Raw genomic sequence first — 21,582 nt, 5'->3', positions numbered from 1 at the left:
GCCCTGGGTTCAATCCCCAGCACCGCAAAAAAAAAAAAAAAAAAATAGATTCAAGTAGGTAAATTGTTGTGAGCAACCTGTAACTGAAGTATGGGTCTAGCAGTACCACCCCCCCCCCCCCCCCCCCACTTATCTAACAGATTGTCCAGGATGAGCCAACAAAGCTCTGGATGAAGTAATGTGAATGGACGCTTCTAAGTAAAGAGAGATACTAGAGTCTGGGGCAAATTGTGATTAGCATAAAACAGGGAATGGGAAGCAGCACTAGTGTCAGGGGCCAGAGAAAGAACAGCCAGTTGTCTAGTTGAGAACATCTGCTCACAACTGTAATGGGAACAGAGGGAGGAGGAACACACTTAGGCCCAGGAGCTCGCCTGCCAAGCAGTCGTCAGCGTGGGACTCTCTTGTTCCTGCTCGTACTCTCCTGATCAAACACACAGCAGCAACACAATGTGCTTTGGGGCAGAGAAAGGTTTTAGCAATTGGGGGCCAACGGGGCGAATGGGAACATCTGCTCTGTGAAGCCACTTGAAAAGTAATCTCTTAATCGCTTGGGGAAAACATCTGGGCTGCACACCCCAGACCACCAGTGGTGTGGTAAGTGGAGAAAGATTGGAGAAATGGATGAGGAAGGAGGCAGACTGGATGCAGAGTGTGCTGGAAGCTGGAGAAGCATGACCTGAGCTTGGGGAAAGTGGTGTGGCCCCTCTGCAGAGGTCACTCACCTGGGGACTTCTCACACAAGGACTCAAGGCAGTTGGGATTTTCACCCCTAGAGTTCATTGAAAAGGTTCTTACCACTTGGAAAGCCATCCCCAACCCTCGGCGGCAACCTGAGTGGTGAACAGCTTCCCTGGGAAGGGAAGAACACAGATTCTAATGGCTTACCTCACTTTAGGAAGGTGAGTGTGGATGGGAAAGAAAGAATCCACAACAAACTTTGAAATAAATAGAATTCCTTGAAGTTGGCATGGTCTTCGTGCCTTACCTTTCATCTCCAGTCAACCCGCTAATTGGGGAAATTCAACTTGACTTACTTAAAGTGGATTAGAAAATCATAGGTTTTCTTCAATTCATTTTCTAACAAGTATTTGAGTTTCTTTTTTTTTTTTTTTTTAATTTTCGGACTATGTAAGTCTCTGAAACAAATTAAGAGAAATACCTCATAATAATCAGGAGTCATATAAAATTTTCAACTTTCAAAGACCATGGAGTTAAGGAAGATGGCATATAGGGAAATACAACACCTTTCAAGGTCAAGCCCCAAGGTGGCTAGTAAGGGATAGATCCTGGGCTACACTAGATTTTCTGACTTTAATGCTGATTTTTTTTCCTATAAGCCTGATTTCCTGGAAGATGGGATGGCCAGGCAGGGAATAGTTAGGGAGACACTACAAATCTATCTAGGACAAGGCGATTGCTTCAAAACAGGTGACTATTTGATGCTGGGAAAAGAGAGTGACCAATAGGAAAAAGAGAAAAAAAGGAGAAGAGAAGAGAAGAGAAGAGAAGAGAAGAGAAGAGAAGAGAAGAGAAGAGAAGAGAAGAGAAGAGAAGAGAAGAGAAAAGAAGGGAAGAAAGGAAAGATATTTCTTGGGAGAAAAAAACCTGGATAAAATGGGAAGAGGCTAGTCTCTACCTACATATGAAAAGGCTTTAGTTCATATACATTTTTGTGCTCCAGTGTTTTGTTTCTGAAATTTTAATGTCAAACAAGAGGACATCTCTATATGCCAGAAGCCTGGTACGATTATAAAAAGTAAAGACTGAAAGGAAAATTCTGGGGCCAGTGAAAGGCACAGACACTTACTTGGTATAATGCCATCATTGGATGCTGATACAAAATTAGGTTCTGTACATTTTTGTAACAAACTTATAAGGTGGATATTATCTTCCTCACTTTATGGCAAAGGAAACTGAAGCTCAGAGAGATCACACATTTAGTAAGCAGAAAGAGAAAGGTAGAAGAGATATCTAGCCTTCTATAGAATAGAAGTTTCACATGATTGGGGCTGTATTAGGGTTTTCCAGAATGGCAAAACAAACAGTAGAATCTATATACATGTACACAAATAGATACACGAGAGGGATTTTTAGGGGAATTGGCTCACATGATAATGGAGGTTCAGAAATCCCACGACAGGCCATCTGTAAGCTGAGACTCCAGGATGTAGGTAGTATGGCTCAGTTCAAGTTCAAAGGCCTGAAGGCCCAGGGAGCTGTGGATGTCAGTCCCGTAGTCCAAAGACCAGAGAACCTGGATTTCTGAAGTCCAATAGCATGAGAATAAGAGTGTCCCCACTGCAGGAAAGAGAAAGACCAATATAATTTTCCTCTATTTTTGTTCTGTCCAGGGCCCCAGATGGTTTTATGCTGACCACCCACATTGAGGGTCGTTTTCCCCCACTTATTCCACAGAGATTCATTTGTCAATCTCCCCTGGAAATACCCTCACAGATATCCCTCCCCAAACATGCTTTATCATTTCTGTAGGTATCTCTTAATTCAGTTAAATTGACACCTAAAATAAACAATTACAGTAGTCTACAACTGGGGTCATTGAACTGATGAAGTTCATTGCATATAATTTATTACTTCAAAAAATGAAGGTCCAAGTCCCATCTTATCACATTACCTGCATGTTATCCTGGTTTGTCTATCCAATATTTTATAGTGTGCAAATCAGGTTAAAATGAACCAATAAAGGATAGCAGAAGCAAGCATGTCCCAAAAAGAGGTAGCCTGGTCTGGGTCTGAGCCTGATTAGGCATCAGTCTACTCCTTGTAGCTGGTGGTACAGAACAGCTGGGCATGGAGGGATGTGTAACCAGAACCATCACCTGTGAGGAATGACCTGAGGGGGACAGGCCCAGCTGTAGGAGCTTCAAAGGAGTTCAGTTCCATGTGCAGAACAGCTAAAGGAATGGCAACAGACAGCAGGTGGTGAGTCAGTAAAGCCCTGGGCATCAGAGATCCAAGTCACAGCACAGCATGTCCTGACCCATGGAAGGACCATATTGAAAGAGAATGTTGGGAACAGACAGAATGCATACTTGACCTTGCTTGACTAAAGAATGGGACTTCTGCCTAGGCATGCACAGCTTCAAAGGAGACTCATTTGGAGCAGGAAGGGGGAAGAATTAGCAGAATACTAGAGCAGGCTATGCCAGGAAACCCAGGCAGAGGCAGCTGGCACCTGGGGAGCAGAGGCCCACCCACTGGAGATGAGCATTCTAGATCTCGGGAGTCAATTGGCAAAACAGTGAGAGACCTGCAGCCGTGGGCAGATTAGCAATGGAGATGGGGATTCTTCTCCCAGGAGGAGAGTGTAAGCAGGCCTCTTTAGCCTTTTTACATGAATTAGCCCATTTCTGAAAACCTGTTGGATAGCAAATGTTTTGATAGTGGAAGTTGAGAGTCCCTAATTTCAAAAAAGAATAATAACAACAACAATAATAATATACATTCACAACCCTTCTTTAAACCCTAAACAATTTCCTGGTATGTAACTGAACAGTCATATTGCATTGGTTCCATTAGGATTTTCTGCATAATATAAACCAATAGTACTTTAATAGTTTTTCTGTATTTTCATGCATAGAGAAACATTAAATGCGTGCTAAATGAGAACAAAATGATGGCAAACATATTTTTTATGCAGTCACCTCTCTCAGTATGCTTTATGCTCTCCAATCTTTCTGCCAGTGATCGAACTTTCCAAAGCCTCTCAGGCTCAACAACTTTCTCCACGGGCTTTCCCATTTTCTTAGAAGATATCATCACTTAATATGGGGGAAATGATGACCATGTTAATGCGTAACACGTTTAAATAATGGGATGCTATTTTATTAGAAGAGCTGAGATCCAGTTGCAACCTCGGAGTACATGCTCTCTCACCTATAATTGCATCCAACTTCAGCAATTTCCTGGCATATACGCACTGCTGCGTTTTTGGTTTTTATATTTTGGTAAACAGTTGAGTAATGAGAGCTCAGGTAGTGAAGGATTTCTGTAAAAAGGAGACAAAAGTAATAGGTAAAACTGTAATTTAAAATGGTTGCATTCTTTATTTGTCAGGTCTATTAAAAATGAAACTCCCAACATTACACTTCAGGTAGAGTCAAGTGAATTGGTAAAGTGCAGGGTTGCTTTATTTCAAGGTCAAAATAAGCCTGGTCAGCCTGAGACTATCACATTCAAATATCCAAATTTGAGCAAGCTGAGTAATCATGGGCCTTTACCATGAACTAGACATTTTATTCTACAGGTGAGAAAACAGTGGTCCTATTTAAATAGCGGAGCCTAGAATTGAAAGGAGCTGTCAGGACCCAAACCCCGGCACTGGAAGCCAAACTCCCGACTTGAGAACAGTTTACTCCAGGTCTACATGGACAAGAAGCATTTGCTACCTGGATTAGTTTACTGAAAACTGAATGGTGGAAAGCATTTGTTTAGCCAGGAGTGGGAGAATTTTTCTGTAAATGGCCAATAAAGAAAGATTTTTAGACTTTGGGCTGTGTATTCTCTACTGTGAGTACTTTGTCCTTGAACCCTGAAAGCAACTATAGGTGATGCGTGAAAAAATGAGTGTGGTCCCACTCCAATAAAACTGAATTCACAAAAGCAGGTGGAGAACTGAATTTGGCCCTTGGGCCACACTGTGCTGACTTCTCTCTCCAGGCAAAATACTCTCTCTGACACCATGTGTTTAACCTCAGAATGCTCAGAATTCTCAGAATCTATGGACTTGAGTTTTTAATTCTGACTTACCCCATGCATATATTCTGATTTGCACTGATAAAGCAATATTTTTTTTCATTAATGGTAAAAATAGCTTTTTGTCAAAGTTATCCTTGAATGAAGAGAACAATTAACCATGGCGTGTGTGTGTGTGTGTGTGTGTGTGTGTGTGTGTGTGTTGTCCTTCAATAGCACCTTTAGATTTCATGCTTTGAAGGTCAAAACACAAATAACAAATCTACGTACCCTAAGTACTTTCAATTATGCTGGAGAATTCTTTACTTCCCCCTCTGCCTTAAAACATAAAAACAAAGAAAGAAACGAAAATAGCCCTTTCTACTTTAGTTTCAGAATGGTCTACCTGTTGGCCAGTCTAACCTACCTTTTATCTTAGTATTTATGAGGCACCTAGCATTTGCTTACATTCCTTCTCTCCTCTGCCAAAGCACCTATGTTATCCACTACTGTTTAACAGCACACATCAGGAAAGGAGTTTTTACACGTGGGCATAGGTTTGCCCATTAGTTTGGAGTTGCATTTTCAAAGTTATCCCCACAGGAGAAAGCAAAGTGACGTTAATGAAAAAAGGACGCTTATACTTCTTACCTCCTCTGAAATTCTACGATTAGAGTTAATTCCAAATCCCAAAGTTCCTGGTCAAAGAGAAATTCATTAGGATGTTAGATTCATCGGTTCCCAAATGTTGGGCACTTCTGTGGCACACAGGCTACAGGCATTGAATACAGAAAGTGACCATTATTGTGTTACGACTGGAAATTTATATTTCTTTAAGGAATTGATCCATTTCATTTAATTATCAAATTGAGGGCATAAGGTTGTCATTATCCTTTTAATATCTGAAGGAGCTATAGTGATATCTCCTCTTATTCCTGATTTGGGGATATGTGTCTTCTTCCTATTTTTTTCTTGGTCATTCTACTTTCAGGCTTACTAATGTTATTTTGTCTCATTTATTTTTCCTCTTATTTTTATTTTCCATTTCACTCCAATGTATGCTCTTCATCATTTCTTTTGTGTGTGTGTGTGTGTGTGCTTATTTGATCTTCTATTTCACATTTCTTATATAAGCTTAGCTTTTTTATTGTACTTCTTATTCTAACATAAGCAGACAGATAAAATACTAAAATAAGAACTTAATACTATAAATTTCTCCTTAAGCACCCCTTTAGCTGCTTCACAAATTTTGATTTGTTGTATTTTATTTCCACTAGGTTCAAAAAGATTTTAAAATTTCTCTTAGACTTCTTTTTTCACCCACAGGTTATTTGGAAGTATTTTGTTGTTTTTCCAAATATGTGTTAAGTTTCCCAGATAGTCATGTGTTACTGAGTTCCAGTTTAATTATTTTATGATCAGAAGACATGAGCTGTATGTCTCAAATACGTTTAAACTTGTGAAGTTGCTTTTATTCACATCTCCCACAAGGTCCAGAAAATGGTCTGTTTTGTTAAATGTTCTATGTGTGTTTGAAAAAAAATATTTTCTGTTCTTGTTGGATAAATTGTTCTCTAAATGTCAAATAAAGTTGGCGGATTATGTTCAAGTCTACTATATTTTTGCTAATTTTTTTCCTAATTCGTTATCAATTACTGAGAAAGAAATGTTGAAGTTTCCTTTATCTGTGGACTTGTCTCTTTCTCCCTTTAGTTCCATCAGGTTTCCTGCTTGTATTTTGAAGCTCTATTTGCTGATACAGAAACATTTAGGATCACTGTTTCTTCTCAATAAATTAACTCTTTTTTCATTGTGTCTTTTTTCCTCTTTATCCCTGGTACCTTTCCTTGTAAATTATAGTATTAAATGCTTCTTTCATTATTTCATTATTATTAGATGCTTATGTTGGAAAAAAAAAAAAAAGAACGATAAAATTGAAGCTTCAACCTTAAGAAATTAGAAACTCCTGTAAGCCAAGGCAGCTGGGGAGGCTGAGGCAGGAGGATTGAGAGTTCAAAGCCAGCCTCAGCAAAAGTGAGGTGCTAAGCAACTCAAGGAGACTCTGTCTCTAAATAAAATACAACATAGGGCTGGGGATCTGGTTCAATGACTAAGAGCTCCTGAGTTCAATCCCTAGTACCCTACCCCCGAGAAAAAGAAGTTAGGAATAGAAGAGAAAATCACTCTTGAACATAAAATTCCTATGCCTGATACTACTTTCTAAATTCTAGCTTCCTTTTTATTAGTTTTTACATACCACATGTATTCTCTTCTTTTACTTTTAACCTGCCTGTATTATTACAGCTAAAGCAGATTTCTCATAGATAGAATACTATTGTGTCTTTTTTAAAAAACAAATCTATCTCTGTCCTACAATCAATGTGTATGACCACCTACATTTAACACAATCATGGCTGGATTTATGACTACCATTTTAATATTTGCTTTCTCTTGGTCCTCACTGATGATTTGTTCTTTGTTTCCCCCTTTCAGACTTTTTAAATATTTGAATCTTGTTATCATTCCACTTCAATTTCCCTGTTAGCTTTCTGGATATATGTCTTTGTATTATTTTTATAGGAGCTGCCTTAGAGATCCAAATAGTCATGCCTAAACTTTCAAAGTATGTTTAGAGTTAATATTTTACCAGTTCAAGTAAAATATAGAAGATTTGCAACAAGTGTCCTCCTAATGTCAAAGCTGTCATAGTATCACATTTATGTATACTAAAAAATTCCATCAGGCAATGTCACAAATTTTCCTATCAATGGTTATACTCAATTTTAAGGAATGTTAAGAGATGGAAAAATTCTGTTATATTTACTCAGCTATTTACCATCTCTGCTGCTCTTTCTTCATTCCTGAAGTTTCAAGTTTCTTATTCAATTTTTATGCAGCCTGAAGAAGCTTCTTCTTCACTTATTTTAGAGAAAAATCTGCTAGTGACAAGTGTTCTCAATTTTCCTTCATCTGCGTAAGATTATATTTTGCTTTCATTCCTCAAGGATATTTTTGCTGGATATCAAATTTTTGTTGATAGTTTTGTTTTTATTTTTTTTTTCATTCAGCACTTTAAAGATGTTATTCCACTGTCTTAGTCTCTGTGGTTTCTGACGCAAACTCCATGGTTATTTGAATGGTTCTCCTAACTTGTGTATTTTAGAGCAGCTGAGTTTTGAGGTGAACCCTTTCATAGCCATAGACAACTGAAAGACCCTCACACTGGTCTGAACCTCTCTTAGGTTGTTGGGAGCCAGGCTTTGCTCATGTTGCCCCCTCTGCTCGGACCATGCACCCTCACACCCCTCCGCAGCTCTGTGCATGCTTCCAAATGTGCTATGCTACCTCCTCATCTTTCAGATTCCAGGCTCTTCCTTCCTCCTAAAGGAGCATCCTGGATTATAAATCTCAAGTTTCAATCAAGTGCTCCTCTTACACATGCAAATAGCCCAAACCCGCTTCCTGCATCATGGTTCTTAAAATAGAAAAAAGAAACAAAAAAAGCAAACGCATACGAGTGCTCACTATATACTAGGCCTTGTTCCACAAGGATTGCATGAATCTAGAAAACAACCCTGTGATTGCTTCTGTTTTCCCAATGAGGAAACGGAAGGAGAGGAGGGCTATTTTACCTGCCCATAATCACAGAGGACAGCTAATTAGTGGTTAAGCCAGGATTTGACCCAGACAGTCTGGCTTCAGAGCCATGTCCTTAGCCACTATTTTAAGCTGCCTCTAACTTACACTGCTGTATTGTAATAGCTTTTATGCTCTTCTGTATAGCCAACAGTCCAAGCCACATACAGAAAATAAATGATGCTTGTCTTGTTCGTTTTTGGTTACCCTAATGTGTCGCATAATCTGTGGTGCCCAGATAGTAATCAGTAAATATTGACTGTGTGGCATAAAAACCATTGTATTTTATTTCCCATTTTATGTGTATTCGTGTTGCCTCCACACCATGATCTTCTGAAAGTTAGAGACTTTCAATTTTTATCTATCCAGCTCTAGATTCAGAAGATTGAAATCGGTGGATTCTCAATAAATATTTCATCAGTGCATGATTGCCAAATGAAGAGAAAATACATTGGGTAGAGCGTTCACATGTTTTATGAATGAAATATGTGCACAGACCCTAGTTAGGAGAACCAGGAACTCAATATCAATTGAATGCAAATAAAAATGATGACAAAATTCTAGGACTTCTGGATTCAACAATCCATCAAAGATTACAAAGCTCACAAGTAATCCAAGAAGAGGTATTTAAATTAAGAAGATGCTATTTCTGCGAAACATGAGTGGCATTCGCCTGTAATTCCAGAGGTTTGAGAGGCTGAGGCAGGAGGATCAAAAGTTTGAGGCCAGCCTCAGTAATTTAGCAAGGCCCTAAGCAACCTAGTGAGACTCTGTCTCAAAATAAAAAATAGAAAAGGGCTGGGGATGCAGCTCAGTGGTTAAGAGCCCCTGGTACAAAAAAAAAAAAAAAGATGCTATTTTTAGTCTATGATATTATCAGATTGAAACTAAGGACATACAGGGGCATAGAGAAATGATACATTATCATGCTAATGAAGATTTAAATGTGTGTATTTGTATCAATAATCAATAAACCACTTATATAATGGTGACTATAATTAATTTAAATGATTAAATTGGTTTAAAAAATAGTTTTAAAAAAAGCAGAAGCAATTGAAATTATATCACCCTTAAATTTTGTTTGGGAAAACCTGGAGACATGCTCAATGTATATCTGCAAAGACAAAAAAGCCAGGAAAAAATGTATTCTAAATATTGACAGTTATTAGCTCTGGGTGATAGAATCATGAGCGATTTGAATTTTCATCTTTATACTTCACTGTATTTTTCAAATTTTCAACCATTGGCATGCATTTTTCCTTAATCAGATGAAAACAATAAATGTTACCAAAAAACTGCAAACTAAGTTTGCAGCTGACCACAAGGCCCATCATAAATAAACAAGCTGGAATGAGCTATTTCAAAAAAACAGCCGTAATAACTGACAGGGTGGTGGGAAAGCATGCAAGCCAAAGGCCCTTCTCCTTCAGCAAAGTAAAGATTATGTTGCTAAAGACACCCTGGGAAAGAGTGCAAGCATCAAGGAACACAAGCATCCAAGAGTTGTTGGAAGGAGAACATATAGGTTTACATCTGCCTATTAAATATGTCTTGGAGGAAACTTTAAAGCAAACAAATCCCAGCTCTGCAGTGGTCTAAGTGAGCTGCCAATCCAGAGCCAGAGCCAGTTCAAGTCTTGGACCCTTGACTTGAAGCTCTTAGTGGATAGGGAATTGGAGACCTAAAACTTAATTCACAGTCCCCTCCTCTTCATGTGTACTTTGCTAGGCCTTCACTCTACTGAAGACCCACTTGGTTGATCGTTTCAGGCTGTTGACCTCCCTCCCCAAAACCCTGATGGAGTCTGGTCACCAGGGCATTTTGCGAGATGATACAAGAGTTCTCTTTAACTCTCCATCCTTGTCCTTGAATTATCCTGAAGAAAAGTAATATATTCTTATATATCAAAGCTTGATGCACAAAGAAAAGCCAGGATTTCATTTTTTCATAGGTCTGTACTACAGACTGACTATGCCAGGGATAGACTCCTTCCCAGTTATAGTGTAAGAACAATAGCTAATAGTCTTCTTTATATTCCATGCTAAGCTTGGTTCTCGGCAACACTTAATTCAAGCAAGAGAAGATGATCCATAAACATTGATTTAATGACTGGTGGATGATTTTCTATTTTACATGGATGGGGTGGCAAAGGCATTTGTTCTTCCTCTAACACCAACGGTGGACATCAAAAATCACACACAACACTTTTTCTGAAATGCAAAAGGACCTCATCAAACTCCCCAAATAAGGCAGACACTGCCAAAGTATTAGCCCACAGATGGACATAATTTGCCATTTCTTCTGCCAAATAATGTCCAAACTTCATAAACCCCATCAGTCTAATTAAAGCATGTCTCCCATTATAGGACACATGCCTCCTGCCCTTGTATGGATACCAAGCAATTGCTGATCTTTTGTGTTTTTCAGTCCTCAAGTCTAATCACTCTTTCTTTTCTCTACACAGCATTTGACTTTTCATTCATTTGTAGCTTTTCTTTAATTTACCCCTAAAGTCTGAGTGTTATCCGTGATACCATTAATCTTTGAGAACCTCTAACATCGGAAACATCAGAACCTTTAACATCAGAAACTTCCAAGGATTCCTAATGAGAGAAGGGCAGAGACTAAGATGCCTTAACCACACCTGTAACTCCAGGACTCAATACAGTACCTGAACACATGGCAGGTGCCTTGCAAAAATGTATTACATAAGCAAATTACATTTATTAGTTAAAAAGTATATCATACACAAAATAGAAATTGATATTTTCTCAGGAATTTGCATTTCAGGAACTACATCAACACCTACTTATCTTTTAAAGAAAAACAACAAAGTTTGAAATTATAATAAACTTTCTCTTTATAGGGGTCTTCTGGTTATTAAAATACTTAATACAGTGAGGCATATGGAAGTTACTCAAAGATTACTAACATCCAAAGACTCTGAAGACAATAGAACACACTCAATTCTAAGGCTTAGACTGATCATGATCTTTATTTTCTTTGATGAGTCAGAAGGTACCTCAAGACCAGCCAATACACTGGAGCCATCATTAAGCATCAATTACTCTTCCCAACAGTAATTGTTAATAGAAATTTCTGGTAGTTAAATGCCAAATTAACAAGCTGTTCCTGCCTTTGGAGCCCATGTGCATACAGACTCTGCCAGACCCAGACTGAATGAAATATTTTTTGATTCTACAGCCTTTAGAGTTTTCCCAATAGAGTAATTCAAAACCTAATTACATTTGGGGGAATTTCAATTGGTATCCAACATGGCCAGTTTCTGTACCCGCCTCCAAAAAGTAAGATGTCATTGATTAAGCATATTACTTTGGCATTAGTTAGCAATTCTAGGCTCTTATGTGTAGACTTATGAAAATCACTGAGCTTCTCTTGAAAATATCTCTTTTTTAAAAATCTAGATTTTTAAATATTATTATTAAAGTTTATCATTATGATTTTCCCCTTATCTTTTAATAAGAATAATCATAGAGCCTACCTGGGAGTTTTATTGCCAGGGTTACACATATTCAATACATTTGTCATATCATAGCTGCTGAGACAGAACATGACTGTTATTTATGATTATGTGGCTTATTCTCTGTTCACCCTTGGATACAACTTCCAACAAAAAAAGTATCATCCTCCTACCCAAACAAGAACTCTCATTTATTCATTCAATTTATCCATCATTTATTTTGAGTATTCACTGTGCTATAGTCTGAGTCAAGCATGAGAAAAAAATTAAAGATACAAGAAACTCAGAATCTGTCTTAAAGGAGCTCACACAACAAGGAGACAGATATACAATGGTCATGGGTAAAGCAGTATGGCATGTGCACATCCACTAGCAAGGACGTGGCTGGACTGACAGACTGAAGGAGGACTTCCTGGAAGGAACGATACCTTTTAACCATCAGACAGATGGCAAGGGGATGTTGGAGAGGAATAATGGGCGCTTCTAGGAACAGGGCATTTCAGGAAGAAGGAACTCTTAAAAACAGAAAAGCAAGAAAGAACATAGATATTTTGGAGGGGCACAGGACTTCCAATGGCTTGGAACACCTGGAAAGTAATATAAGCAGTGGCAAATGATAGGATGGGAGTAGTTGACAGGAACTAGAGCTCAGAGGACCTTTGAGATCATGAACCATGGAAGATTTTAAAGCAGAGACCTGAATGGGATATGACACCTTCCACTGAATGATTGTCAGAGTTCTCCTGCCCTTTGACAGGGTTCTCAGGACAGTGGAAGGCTGAACCATGACACTTGCCCAAGGCAGGTGGCATAGAAAATAGTTTACTCCTAAACCAATGAGTGCTGCGCAGGAAGTCTTTGGCATGGGTTGGGTGTGGGTCAGAACGCCCAATAATGGCGGATCCAGAAATGTCCATTTTATCTGGACTGCCTCCCTCTTTTCTAAGTTAAGCCCCAAAGCTGGTCAGACAATGGACTGTATGTAAGTAGTGGGTCTCTAGGTCTCTGAAGAAATCCAGAGGAGGCCCCTTGCTTCATGGAAGCTGTGTCTGACCTTAGTCTTTGCATTTCAATTGTACTAAAAGGTCACCAGAGGCTCCGCTGGGTTTAGGACATCATCAGTGGAAACCAAGAGATTTGGGCTCACAGACTAGTAGTGGTGTTATACTCACAGGTGCCTCTCCGGCCCTCGATCCATGGTGTTACAGCCTTGTATTCCAAGAAGTTCAGGATCCCTACAGCTCAGCCAAGTTTGGACATTAATGTCCTAAAATCAGCAAATAAATGCTGTATTGTGGCCAAGGCAACAGCAGCTGCTTCTGAGAATATAATGGGGTAAAAAAGGGACACAGAATGCTTTGCTAACTTCTCTTTCCACAGGAAACAAACTGGAATAAAAGTGAATTAAATCTCCAATGCTGAAGGGTTTTTTTTTTTTTTTAAATGGTTTATAACCCTTTTAAAAAGACACTACACACTCTATGTTTATGCAAAACAATGTGGAGAATGGAGGTTTTGATCTGGATGATTTCAGACAAAATGTTTTTAGCACATTCATTTAAAATATTTGGATAATTGAGTGGAAACATCATTTGCGGATTGAATTATCTGAAATCCTCCACCTCACTGGATTGTATAGACATGGTTCTTTAGAGCATTTACCCCAAAGGAAAATACCATAAATGTTGATTTGAGAAAAAAGCTTTACATTTGAGGGAAGGAATGGGCCTCCTCAAAGCATTCCAAGATTTAAAAAATAAAATTAAATAAAAATACAGCTTCAGAAAAATTAACAAAAAAAAAAAAAGTGACATGAAATGCTTTTTAGCTATGGTCATTCTTGAGTACGTAAAGATCCCCCTATTTCCATGGCGTAGAAACACATTTCCTCAAATTTAAAGCAGATTACCTGAATGATCACATTTAAATCCCATTTAATCCAGAAGAATGTGAGCAATACACCTGCCAACACATCAATAATGAATTTAGTCACTTGGGTCTCAAAAGAGAAAGCCATCCAAAATCAAACAAGGATACAGCCTTTGAAGGTGGCCGTTGGAGTCTGTCACAGTGTGTTAAGGATCTCAGATGTGTTTCTCTAGAAGAAGCCAGGACACAAACGGATTCAAATTTTCAGAGAACAGATAATCCAACAACTGAGTGATATCAGCTAAAAGATTGTAGGGATGAAAGCCAGGATATAAATCATTCTTCCCCTCAGGGTCCTGGGTCATTCATCCATCTCAATATTTAAGTAAAATTTCAAAGCATTAACAACATACATCATCTACAGTGATCCAGGCACTAAAAAGAGATCGTGATGGTTCATACTGCCTTGTTTCCTTGTGTCTTTTCCATGCTTAAGCTGACCCAGTAATATATTCACTCACCCACATGCAAAGACACACACCAGACAATAATCACAGCTATAATTCGTTTGAGACTTGTTTTTAGATTATGCCAAGGCATACACACACACACATATATATGAAATATATATATATATTTCATATACAGTGTATATGAACAGATTGAGCCTCCAGATGCTTAGAAGTGCCACAGTTGCACTTATACTAAGCCTCAATTCTATTAACTGATAATGTAATTGTCTCCTGAGGTTAAATTTCTTCAACCAAACTGGAATTTCTTGGAAGACAAAGATTGGGATTCTTCCTGTGCTTGTCTCCTCCATAGTAATGTACTGGTTATGGAATGAGTTCAAGGAAAATAGTACGTGAGTTGATTGGTACGTACAGAAATATGTTTGTTGGTTTATGGCTAATCCAACCAGGCACACTCATTTAAAAAGACCGAAAGGTTTAACAATGGCATTTGCAACTGAAGAGTTGGCATTTGGGGATTAGTAACACATCCTCAGTGGACAAGACACTTGGCTGAGGTTTCACTATCGCTCTGAGCCCCCAATGTAGTTCATACCTATACTCCCAGATCATTATAGAAAGATCTAAAGCTGAGTTGGAACTCAACTTCCAGGAAGTGAATCCAGGGCCTTCAGTTATAGAGACCAATTTATATTTTCTGTCTGTCAGTTTTGGCACATTTCACCATGAGAACAGAGCTCTGAGGTCCTGAAAGAAGCCCAAGAGATCACCAAGCTAATCAACAAAGCAGAACTGGCTTGCTACATATAAAGGGATACATCCCAGGGAATTTTGCAAAACGTGAATATATGGAGTAAGCAGCTCTGGTGTTTTCAAAGAGGCCAAGGGAAACAAATGAGGCTTTATTTGGGGTTATTATAAAATGAGACCATGTCAGAGACATAAATTACTGGGGGAAATGTTTCAAATCCAAGGTAAACTATAGCTAAATGTTCTGTGTCTGGACAGCTTGCCCTCCAGGAGATCTGAATTTACCAAAGGTCAGATGAAGACCAAGGTCAGAGACAGGTCCTAGAAAAAAATCCTTAATTCTCAACTTGCTCCAGACCTAGGCTGTGTAACACTCAAGATTAAGACAATGATTGTATCAGAAATGTCAGCCTTGAATAAAACAAAGCAAGCCCATAAAAAGTCATAGAAATCCTATCTTAAGATAATTTGACTTGAGATTCCATGAGTCCATGGAATCTCAATTTGAAATGGGTCGAAGGTCCTACCTAGAAACAGCTTGCCAACTCAATAGTGATACTGAGAAATGCTTGAAGGCCCTCAGGTACCACTCTAGGATATACAAAGTAATTTCACCCATACCGTCTCATTCCATCTTCACTATTGCTCTGTGAAATACATGGGGCAGGAGAAATTATGGAGAATTCTGGGCCACAAGAGGTTAAGAAATTTTCACAGTTGATCAGCTAACAAGGGGTTAGCTAAGATCTTCGCAAGTTAAGATTTGCGTCTCTTACTCTTTATGACCACTATGCTTCTTTTGGTAGGTAAATGCTCACTGCTCTTACTGGTTGGTATAGACCACAGAAGGCAAGAGGGAAGGAATATAAAGGAAGAACTCTTCACCTTAAGGATCTGGTTGGAAAGACATGGCTGATGAAAAAAAACCACTTTCCATCAAACAAAGGAGGCTCTCAAAAAGATGCATATTTCTTCTGATGACATTAAAATGTGAAAAAACATGGCTGATAGGGAATTGCAAGCTGCCAAGAATAAAAGATGCATCCCAATATTCTAAATGTTAAGAAGTGAAAAAAATGTGCCTCTTTAAATTCATGAACTAGAATAATATAAGTCACTATGTGATATATAGTAAGCTGATGAGTGTCTCCTTAGTCTTTATTAGTTCATAAGTGACCAAGTTGGGATGGAAATTCAATCCCCCTGCTTATAGGATTTTATGAGCTGGAGGGGTATGAATAAGACCATGTCCTGTATGTGACATGTGTGACATCTTCCAAAGTGTCTCTGATGGAATTTCCTAAGGAGCAGGTAGAACACCTGTGGACATGGTGTAGACAATAGCTTAAGATGTTCTTCAAGGGGCCTTAAATCAACAGATGCCTATGTTGATATGAGGCATGAACCCTGAACAAAATAAAAAACTCTGAGTAACTGAGAGGGAAATGGATTTAATACTGTGCCAGACATCTTTCAGATACTGCCCAAAGCTAGAAATGCCAAAAGATGTCAAAAAATTAATAGAATTTTTTAAAAATACTTTTGAAATTTCTCACATTATATGAACTTTACAACTCTGGAAAGAGACTATCTCAATCCTCTGACCTGCTGGGCCACTTAAGAAACCTGTTTTCTTTATAGCCACTTTGCTAAGGAATAGGAGAGGGGATGGATTCCCTGCCTTTGCAAGGAAAAGAAGCTTAAACACAGTGGGAGTAGGAAAAACACAACAGTTTGATGAAATAGGAGGGAGATTAAGGGAGACCTTTTTCAGAATGAAGGCAATAGATCATTCCTGCTACTCCTTAAATACATATTATTTACATAAGCAGTCTTTATCAGCCCGTGTCCCAAAACACTCTCCTTCCATGGTCAAACGAGTTTGGGAAGTTCTGAAAATCATATACTCCTCCTTTAGCCTCCCAGTGCACATCAGCACATGAGATGCCTGAGGAATCCTACAGTGGGGAACCTGGTTCACTTTCATAGCACTTAATAGCAGAAGTAGGAGTCGAACCTGGTCTTTGAAACTTGTGTTTTTAAGCACTCTGCTGAACTCCATTCTAGACTACTTACTATATAATATTTAACATCAAAAAGCTTAAATTATACATAAAAAGAGAAAATTATAAAAGAACACGTCATAAGCTCAACTACAGAAATTAACAAATGTTAATTAGCATTTTGTCATGCCAGTTTCTTATTTTTACATTTAAAAAGGAGATGAGAACATTACAGTAAAAGTGGGGTCCTCTTTGCTTCCCTGTCAGTTTCTCCCTTCCTTCCCAGAAGCAGATAGTACACTGAAATTTGTATGCATTCTTACAGTTGATGTTTTTGTATTTTCCAGAAAATGTCTGTTTGCAAACAGTACATAGCATTTCTACTTTTAAAAAAGTTATATAAAAATGTTATATTGTATGTTATACTGTACTATATGCATCTTTCTCAAATTTCCTTTTTTCATTAAATATCACATTTCCAAGAGCTAACCCATTATATCAATTGCTGTATACCATTTCATCTTATGAAGAGAACAGAACTCATTAATTTAATCTCCTTCAGATGGACATTAAGTTGCTTCTGACTTTGCTATTACCAAATGATACTGTAATTAACATTCTCACTTTCTTGTCCCTGTGCACCTATAAGGATCATCTCTGGGGTGTACACCTAGAAGCAAGTTGCTGGGTCATGGAGTTTGCAAATTTTCAGCCTTGCAGGAGACTGCCAAATTGCTCTCCACTGACCTTCTTAGCAATATTCTACTTAGTCCACACAACTTCCCAAAGTACAAGGTGCCATGATAAAAGTAACAAGGTTTTGGCTTAAAGAGTCAGTGAACCTGGGTTCCAAGTTCTAACTTTGACTGTAAGACAGTCACTGAAATTTTTTAAGTCTTAGTTTTCTTAACTGTCTAATGGGAAAAGATGATACTTTGCTGAACTTACTTTCTAGGCTTTGGTGCAGACACAAATGAGACTATGATAATAAATATTCTTTTTATTTTGTGTTTTTATTTTTACAGGCTGCATTTTGATTCATTGTACACAAATGGGGTACAACTTTTCCTTTCTATTTACACAATGTAGATTCATACCATTTGTGTACTCATACATGTACACAGGGTAATGATGTCTATCTCAGTCCACCATTTTTTATACCCCCACCATCCCTCAAATGTTCTTTGTAAACTAGGTAAATCATAAAAATTATTTTCATTAATAATCACACCTGTATAAATCATTCACCTTCATTTTTCAGAACAAATTTTTCAAAAGGACATTATGATCCGGTGATCTGGGTATAAGCTTGCCCATAAATTGTGGAGTACCAGCTATATAAATGAGTTGTACTAAATAAAATTGTTGTGTATTATGTAACATCTTCTCCCTAATAACCCTGTACTACTAAGTTTTAATGATCCATCTTGCAAGTAGGTTTCTTGAGGTATAGAGAAGTTAATTAATATGCCTGAGATCACTCAACTAGAGAATGATAGGGTAAGGATGTGAAACCAGGACTCTGTGCTCTCTTTATGACCTTATGTAGGTATGTAGTGCCACTTTACCACTTGTTACATGGAGAGTATAAGAAAGTCAGTGACAACCAGTGAGAAGAAAAGGTGCTGTAGCTCTGAGAACGTGTGTGTCCCTGGCTAGAACCACCTCAATCTCCACTAACGTAGGAGCAGTAAATGTAGCAATTCAAGTATTAATTCTCTTTCCAGCAATGATCTCAGAAAGAATGGTAGAAAGAAGAAACTACAAAGAGAAAAATGTTTCTCTGGGATTAGAGACAGAGCTGTTTCTCAAGCCTGTCATAGCAGAGTGACCATTGTTATAATGTCTACCATCTGTGCAGCCTCCTTGGCTTGCACACAGAAGGTATCTGTAAAACACAGAATGATGAAAGGGAATTTTGATGTACGATGCTTGGGACCTTAGAGACTGTTTTCCCTTTTCTTTCCCCCAAGTAAATGCTCATAATTCAGAGTATGTGTCTGCACTATATAAATTGCTATAACCATGAAGTTTGAGAGAGTTATTGAAATCAAGCATAAAACTAAATAAATTCCTTCAAGGACAAAGTCCCTTTCTGTCAAATGATTTCAAAATCATTTCAAACAGTGCTTTATTTAAAGCAGCAATAACCAATTAGAACTAGTAATAGTTAGAAAGTTCTCTTTTACATTATCAACAAAAACTATGAACTACCTATGAATAAAATGAATGCCAAAAGAAGATTATAGACCAACTCTCACTCATGAACATAGTCTGATTTGATATTATTAAGATAACTTTATAAAATAAGTTGGCTGTTTCACCACCTTTTTATATTGTGCAAAATAGTTAGCACACATGAAAATTATTTTTACCTTGAAGTTTTGGTGGAACTCACCCATAAAGTCCTCTAGGCCTGGTGCCTTTTCTTAGGAAAAATTTCTGACTTCTGTTTACATTTTTATGTTTATTTGGTCTCAGTGTGGAATTCATTTTGACAATTTATATTTTCCTTAAAATATTTTGTTTAATTAGGTTTCAGATTCCTTGGTACGAAGATGTTTGTGAAATTTTCATAATTTAAAAAAAATTTAAAGCATCTTTGCTTATAATTCTATTTTCATTTCAAATTCTGTTTGTGCTTTTGTGCTTTCTTTCTTCTTATTGTTTTGGTTTTTCCAGTTTATTGCTTACTTTATAGTACTTTTCTAAGCGCGAGCTCTTGGTTTTGCTAATCAACTCTACTCTGGCATTTTTGCATTTTTCTTGCTTAATTTTGCTTTTCTCTTGGTTATTTACACTCTACTACTTCCTTTGTTTCTGCTTTTTTTCTTCCTCCCTAGCTCCTTGAATGGAAAGAGTAATTTATTTTTAAACTTTTAGTTTCTAATAAATCATTTAAGGATATAAATTTCCCTCACAGAACCAATTTGATTAATATCCTACAATTTTAATTTTAATTCAATTCCAAAAATGTGCTATTTTCATTAAATTCATGAATTAAATTGATGTGTTTTTGTTTGCTTCACTTTTATTTCAAAATAGCTGACCTTTGGGAAAGCTATGTTTTCACTGCTAACTTTGTCAGTGAACATGGTTTATTCAGTATCAGTCTTGATGAGGTTTCCTTTTGTGGCATGTAATATAATCATCTTTTGTACTTGTTCCATGGCTGTTTGATTAAAAGTTGTATTATTCCTATTTATTGAATCCAGGGTCCTTTACTTGGTATTTGACCATTGTTATTAAATGTGTAATTCCAACTACTGTACACTTTAGTACTAATGGTTTTTCATTTATTCTTATCATCTCAATTTATGTTTTCTCTTGCCATATCATTGTTTCACCTTTCTTGAGCATTTGGTTGGATTGTGCCTATTTTCTGTCATTTTAGCCTCTTCTGCTTTAAAGTTATGCATTGTATTTTTCCTCAGATATATTCATTTAATCCTTCAAATATGTTTTTACAAAATGTGTAGAATTTTTAATTGACACTTATTTTCTTTCCAATCCCAAATAAGATAAGAATGCAGTTGCTAAACTGCGTACAGTGGTAGTTACCCCCCAACACTTCTAAATTTTCAAATGTAGATTTCCGTACACCTTTAACCTTTCTAAGCAGTTTTTTATACAACAATATCTGGACTGTTTTCTTTGTTCACTGTTGAGTCACCTTTTCCTTGGATTCCCTTTTCTTCTTGCTGAACTATCTAGTAATTCTCCCCTTCCCTCTGAGAGCATCATTGGTTGGTAAACATTGGGTGAAATTGTTTCTTTGAAAAATCTTTATTTTATCCTTACTGGTGGAGGCAACTTTGCCTAAGTATAAAATTTCCATTGTCTTTTTATTTCTAATATTGTTGATGAAAAAGTATTTTTAAACTGATATTCATTCCTCTGTAATTTGACCATTCTCTCTCATGGCTTTTAGGAATTATTTTTCTATTTATTATCTTTTAAATTTTACAATATCTAAGGGTTGTTTTTCTTTTCTCTATCTAGGTTTTCACTTGGTGAGTTCTTCAATGATTATTTCTCCTCCACTGAAATTATTCTGTCTTTATGATGTCTCTATTAGATGAGTGTTGTAAGTTTTCAATCTTGTCTCCGTGTTTCTTTTCTTTTCTCTTATCTACCTCCATTTTATTTTATACTCTGTTTTGAAAAGAAGTTCCTTATTAAGCTTTTGGACTCATTCATTTGTTCTCCAACTGTACCCAGGATGAGATTCACGTAGCTAATCAACTTTATATACAAACACATATGCACATATATCTATATGTATATACATACACACATAATTTCCCCCACGTCTCTAAGAGGACGCTGTTATTTCTTTATTTAAACCATTCTTATTTTATAAACTCCTGTTTTTATTTCAAGATTTCTTCCCTTATCTGTTTAAAGATAAATTTTCATCTAAAGTCCTTTTTTTGTCTGGTTTACTAGTTCCATTTCCTAAGATGAGAGGTTTTTTATTTGTTAAAATTGTCGAGACCATGTTTCAATGCAGTCATTTCTCATGGACTTGGTGATGTTTGCTTGTGAGTTCATCTTTTGCAATAGAATTCTCACCACTGTGTGCTAAGTTGTAGTGCTTTCCTCATGACTTGTGGTTTCTAGGTTAGGTCCTTGGCAGTAAGTGGTTTATTGTAAAAACATCCCTCACTTTTTC

Source organism: Sciurus vulgaris, assembly GCF_902686455.1.
Source record: "Sciurus vulgaris genome assembly, chromosome: 5".
Lineage (NCBI taxonomy): Eukaryota > Metazoa > Chordata > Mammalia > Rodentia > Sciuridae > Sciurus > Sciurus vulgaris.
The sequence above is the reverse complement of the archived record's forward strand: the minus strand, read 5'-3'. Positions refer to the sequence as shown.